General features: G+C 43.8%; 1 pseudogene; it reads right to left on the reverse strand.

The window, feature by feature from the left end:
• Positions 1 to 393: 393 nt before the first annotated feature.
• LOC103594286 lies at positions 394 to 1469 on the reverse strand (annotated as a pseudogene).
• Positions 1470 to 6170: the final 4701 nt, after the last annotated feature.

A 6170-nucleotide genomic window follows, 5' to 3' on the forward strand; every position in this document is an offset into this window, starting at 1 on the left:
TGCAGCTTATTTTTTATTTTTATTTTATTTTTGTTTGTTTTTAGGGTTTTTTTGTTTGTTTGTTTTTGTTTTGACCTGTAAGGGGATCGCAACCCTCAGCAGGGTGTGGTCTGCACCACGCTTAGCCAGTGAGCGCACTCGCTATCCCTATATAGGATCCAAACCGAGGCCTCGGCGCTACCAGCACCGCACTCTCCTGAGTGAGCCACGGGCCGGCCCTTGTTTTTAGTTTTTGTTAAATAAAAGAAGCAGAGGAAAAGAGGGTCCTATGGTCTCTCCAGATGTGGGAGACAGCCATGGTCCCACCCCTCCTCTGTTCAAGGTGCACTGCGTGGTGGGCTTAAGGTGTAAACTGGGTGCAGAGGGCAGCTGGGAAAGGCCAGAAGTCATGACCTGTGACCCATCCACCCCTGCTGGAAGATTCTGTGGGCAGGGGTGCAGGCCTGCACGGTGGAAGTCTTCCTTGCTGTAGGTGAAGTCCTTCAGGTAGGTGATGCACTCTGTCTCGTGGTTGTAGCTTCTGACCATCTCCAGCAGCGTGATCTCAATGGTGGACGCCTCCAGAGCACTATCTGGTCCTCGCAGCCCTGCTGCAGGAAGCCAGGCACCTGCTTGGCAAAGTCCACGATCTCCCGGACTGAGATGATGGCCAGCTCCGTGAAGTGGGCTAAGCGCTGCTGGCAGGCATCTCGGGGATGGGGGTATGAGCTAGGGGGCTGGGGCGTGACTTTGGGCTGGTCAGAGAAGTGTTTGTTGCACTGCAGCTGGGCGGCCACCAACTGCTGGATCATTAGTCCTGAGCCGCTGTTAACTGGACACCCTCGCTGTCCCCAGAGCCGTGGGCACCAGCCTCGGACCCTCCAGGGATGCCCCAAACTCAGAGGCTGAGCTGCCGCTGCCCCAGTTCCCCCGGCTCCACAGGCAACTGCTGCTGTTTTTGCTGCTGCTGCTGCTGCGGAATCTTCTTCAGGAGCCTCCTTGCATTTGCGCAGCCGGCATTGCTGGCACTTGCGCCGCCTGCAGGCGCCCCTCTGGCAGGCTCCACCGCCCCAGCAGGTATAGCGCCCAGCCCCGCCGTGGACCACACTGCGCCGGGAGAAGCCTGCGCCCCCGAGCACGCTGCGGTGGCAGCGGGAGGCCTTGTCCCCGCACACGCGCGCACGCGGGAGGGCTCGTGGCCCTGCTGCTCTGGACCGGGCCCTTCTTTCGCTTGCGCTCTGCAGGGTCTGGGATGACCACGCTGCAGGCTGAGTTGGCCCCATCAGTGCCTGGGACATCAGGGTCCGGACCCCGGGCCACGGCTCAGGATTCTCCTCCTTTACAGTGGGTGACGAAGGGGGGGGCGCCTGACTGAGGGGGCAATTTCCAGGCAGGGGGGTGTCCAAGGCACTCGTGGTGGGGGGAGGACATGGTGGGGTCTCGCTCCAGGTCCCGCCACTCTCCGAGCACCAGTGGGGGGCGGGGCACATGGCCGCTTGGGGGTCTCGTGGATGGTCTCTCTCAGGGTCTTCTACTCCTGTTGTCCTGGAAACAGCTAGGGGAGGTGCGAGCTACTCCGTCCCCTTGCTCTGCGTCTCCTCCTCCTCTGTAGCCCCTGACACTCCACCGCTGCTCAGGTCCCTTCGAAAGTAACTTCGCCCGCAATTGACTTTTTAAATTTTGACCATGTATCCCTGGTATTGCTAAATTACCTATTAGTTCTAGTAGGATTTTTTGGTGGATTCTTTGGGATTTCCTAAATAGACAATCATGTAGTCTTTAAGTACAGTTTTATTTCTTCCTTTCCAATCTATCTATCTATCTATCTATCATCTATATATTTTTTGTTGTTTGTTTGTTTGTTTGTTTGTTTGTTTTTTGGACTTACTGTAATGTTTCATTACATTGTTGAATAGGGGAATAGGGGTGATGAGCAGGGATATACTTGCCTGGTCCTCTTTTTTAGTGACACTGGGACACAGAAAACTACTCCCCAAAATATAGTGCTTTGGTGTGCTGAGTGCTTTGAAAATTAAAAGGCCTCAGAATCAAGGCTCCTCTGATCTTGTTCTCCTGGCCCCACGTGCAGGGAGGGACTTTCTCTGGAATTTCCTTCTCTGACTGAGAAAGCGTCACGAAAGAAATGCAATTGTCTTGACATCCTCTCTGTAGGAATCTCATCAGATAAAGAAGAAAGAACAACCCCTGATTTGTCTGGAGGGACTGTGAGGGCACCACACCTGGACAGACCTTTTCACAAGATAATATCTGCCTTTCAGGCTCATTTAAATTCCATTTCATCGTTTACTGTCCCTCAAAAGAATTGTCTACATTCCCCTTGTCCCCTCCCCTATGAAGAAGTGGTATGTAAGTTTCTGTACCCCATTGGGTTGGGCTCATTTAAATTCCATTTCATCGTTTACTGTCCCTCAAAAGAATTGTCTACATTCCCCTTTTCCCCTCCCCTATGAAGAAGTGGTATGTAAGTTTCTGTACCCCATTGGGTTGTTGGGAAATTACTCTCTTGCGATTCCCCTGTGCATTGCCCCCTCCCAGTATGTTAAAATAATACAGTTTGTTATGCTTTGTTAATCTGTGTCTATCAGTTGATTTTTCAGAGAAACTTCAGGAGCTGGAAGGGATAGTCTTCTCTTGGCTCCTACAGTGAAAAGCATTCCACCTTTTACATTAAGTATAATGTCAGATGCAGGTTTTTTGTTAACGCCATTTATCAGGTTAAGGATATTCTCTTCCGTTCCTAGTATCCCGGGAGTTTCTATCATGAATGATGTTGGACTTTTTTCTTTTTTTGATATCTTCCTATGGTTTTCTTCATTAGATTCTAGACATGATGAATTACATTTGATTGCCCTTCAAATGATGAATCACCTCTGCATTCCTATGATAAACCCCATGTGGTCATGATATTGCTATGGTCTGAATGTATCCCTCCAAATTCATGTTGAACCCTAATCCCCATTGTGGTGGTATTAAGAGGTGGGACCTTTCAGGAAGTGATTATGTCAAGAGGACTCCTTCGTCATGCCCTTGTAAAAGGGGATGAAGGGAGCTCTTTGGTTCCTTCCACCATGAAGACACAGCAACAAGGTGACATCTATGTGTAGTGGGGAACCCTGAGCATTTTCTGACTGTTAGACCTGCCCCCTTCCGCTGGAGAAACTGTTTTAGAAATTTTATGCTCGGCTGTCTTAATTGCAAACTCTGGCTTGCCTGTTTCCTGCACCCGCCTATATCCATGTGCTAAGAGGAGACAACAGTCTCACACTGCCCTATGGTCTGGATACAAGTTAGGCTCCAGAACTGACCAATGGACTGTGTCCCATAATCAGCCAATACAGATTAACAGAGCTGCATCCCTCATTTACACAAGAGGACCTGAATGGGAACTTAGGTGGAAAGTTAGGATGGAAATTTTGGCTATAAAGACTGCCTCTTTCCTTTGTTGGGGGAGACACTGATCTAGGAGTCTTCACTCCCCAGTGCTCTCCTTGCAAGCAATAAAGCGCTATAACATCAAAAAGAGCTGTAAAACCGAAAAGAGCTGTCAACTATTAAAAGAGCTATAAAACCAATGTTGGTCTTGGATTCCTCTGTGCCAGCACCTCACAACATATGGTGCAGATGGTGAGCTCTTCCAAGATGCCAAATCTGCTGGTGCCATGATCTTAGACTTCCCAGTCTCCAGAACTGTGGGAAATAGATTTCTATTGTTTATAAATTGCCCAGACTGCGGTATTTTGTTATAGCAGCAGGAATGGACTAAAACAGAAATGTTATCTTTTTTATATATTGCTGAGTTCATTTTGTGTCTATGTTAATGAAAGACATTGGTCTGTACTTTCTCCCTCTCTCCCTTTCTCTCTCATAATATCTTAGTCTGGTTTCAGTATCAGGCTAACTCAAATAAGAATTAAAATGAGTTGGGAAGTGTTCCTTCTCTTTTATTTTCTGGGAAACATTACATAAAATTGGTATTATTTCGTCCTTAAATATCTGATAGAATTTAGTAGTGAAGCTATCTGGGCCTGGAATTTATTTTGTTGGAAGATTTTAAACTAGGCATCCAATTTTTGTACAGAAATGAGACAATTAGCATACCTATTTCTTCTTAAGTGCCCTTTGGTGTTTTGTTTTGTTTTGTTTTGTTTTGTACCTTTTAAGGAATTTGTCCATTTTACCTAAGTTGTCAAATTTATGGCCATATATTTCTTGATAATATTCCCTCATTAACCTTTTAATGTCTGTAAGATTTGTAGGAGTGTACCCTCTTTTGTTCTTTATCTTTTTTTAAAAAATTGCGGCAATATTCACATAACACAAAATCAACCATGTTAAAGCATACAATTCAGTAGCATTGAGTACATAAAAAATGTTGTGCAACCACCACCTCTGTCTTCCTCCAAAATATTTTCATTACCCTCATCCCGAATCCCTATTAAGCAGTCAGTCCTCATTCCCCCTCCCTGCCCAGGATTGGCAACCACCAATTTGCTTTCTGTCTCTGTGGATTTACCTGTTCTATGTATTTTGTATAAATGGTATCATACTATATGTGGCCTTTTGTGTCTGGCTTCTTTCACTTAACATAGTGTTTTCAAGGTTCATTCATGTTGTAACATGTATCAGTACTTCATTCATTTTTATGGCTGAATAATACTCCCCCTATTTCCTTATCGATAGTGATAATTTATGTCTTCCCTCTTTCTTCCTTGGTCACTCTGGGTAAAGTTTTATCAATTTTATTAATATTTTCAAAGAAACAGATTTAGATTTCATTTACAGTCTCTATTGCTCGATTTTTCAGTTTCAGTCATTTCTGTTCTTATCTTTATTATTTCCTTTGCTTGTTTTAGGTTTAATTTATTCTTCCTTTTGTACTTTCTTAAATTGGATGCTTAGACTATTGGTTTGAACCTTTGCCGTTTTCTAACATAAGCACTGAAAGCCATAAATTAAGATAGTTTTTAGATGTTCAGACTTACTTAGATTTCCCAAATATTTATTAATTTCTTTGCTTTTTACATTCTACTCCCACAATCTGAGCTTAATTTTCTTCTTGCTAAAGTACATTTGTTACCGAGACCCCAAAGGTCCATTTGCTCATCACTCAATGGCCAATAATTGAGAGACAAGCATTGGTTTAAAGAAAAGTAGCCTTTTATCAGGAAGCCGGCAGCCTGGGGAAATGGTAGACTTAGTCTCAAATACCATCTCTGCCTCTTCCAGGTTTGCCAAAGGGTTTTATAGTGGTCTGTAGTTGAAAGCTGATTCATGGTGACCAAGCAGAGACGTGCAGACATGCTTGAATGTTTCAGATAATCATCAAGGAACTTCCCAGGTAGGAGTTGCCCAGTGTCATACCTCATTCTCCATGGATTCAGTTCCTGTTATTCTCAAATAATATCAGGTCAGTAAACTAGTAAAGAATGGCTATCTGGGTTAGTAATTTTTCTCTCTTTGTGTACAATGTGAGAGCAAGAGTCATTGTGTTCTAGCAATTAGCTGCAGGCTATGTGGTTTGGGTTACAGGAAAAAACAAGTTCTTAAATTCAAAGGCTTACCAAAACGAAGTCACTTTTGTTCAGGCTGTTACAAACTCCCCACTGTCAAATGTTCATTCCATTTCTATGGAATAAGGGGTGTCTGATTCATTTTAATTGCTACTAGCTGAACTGGGACTATGAGGGGATTTGAAATAAAATGTTTTGACCCTTTTTTTAAAAAAAATCTTTCTTGGTCCCCTTGTGGGGAACAGAACTCTGTATCATAATTTTAGATTGGGGAGTGTACATCCTTTGAGTCAACCATTCCTGTATTTCCATGTAAAGATTGTAGCAGCATTATTTGGTACAGCACAGTAAAATTCCTAGAAACATTATAATTATTAAAACTATTAGTACTTTTTTCATCAGGACAATCTTTTTTCTCCAAACCAGGAAGAGAGCCAATCAGTTAGAGATAAAGTGGGATCAGACACAGAAACAACTTGTGATTGTAAATCTTTTAAAGTACATGATATGTTACCCGAATTATCTGGGATATATACACAGCATTCAGCTTTAATTATAGCATAAATTCCATTTGAGCTGCAATTAACACATCCAAAGCCATTCTATTTTGTAAAACAGTTTTTGTCATCAGGCCCATTTCTGAGTTAATTAAAGCTATAT

The sequence above is a fragment of the Galeopterus variegatus genome, unplaced genomic scaffold (genome assembly GCF_000696425.1).
Source record: "Galeopterus variegatus unplaced genomic scaffold, G_variegatus-3.0.2 Scaffold1520, whole genome shotgun sequence".
In the NCBI taxonomy this organism is placed as follows: domain Eukaryota; kingdom Metazoa; phylum Chordata; class Mammalia; order Dermoptera; family Cynocephalidae; genus Galeopterus; species Galeopterus variegatus.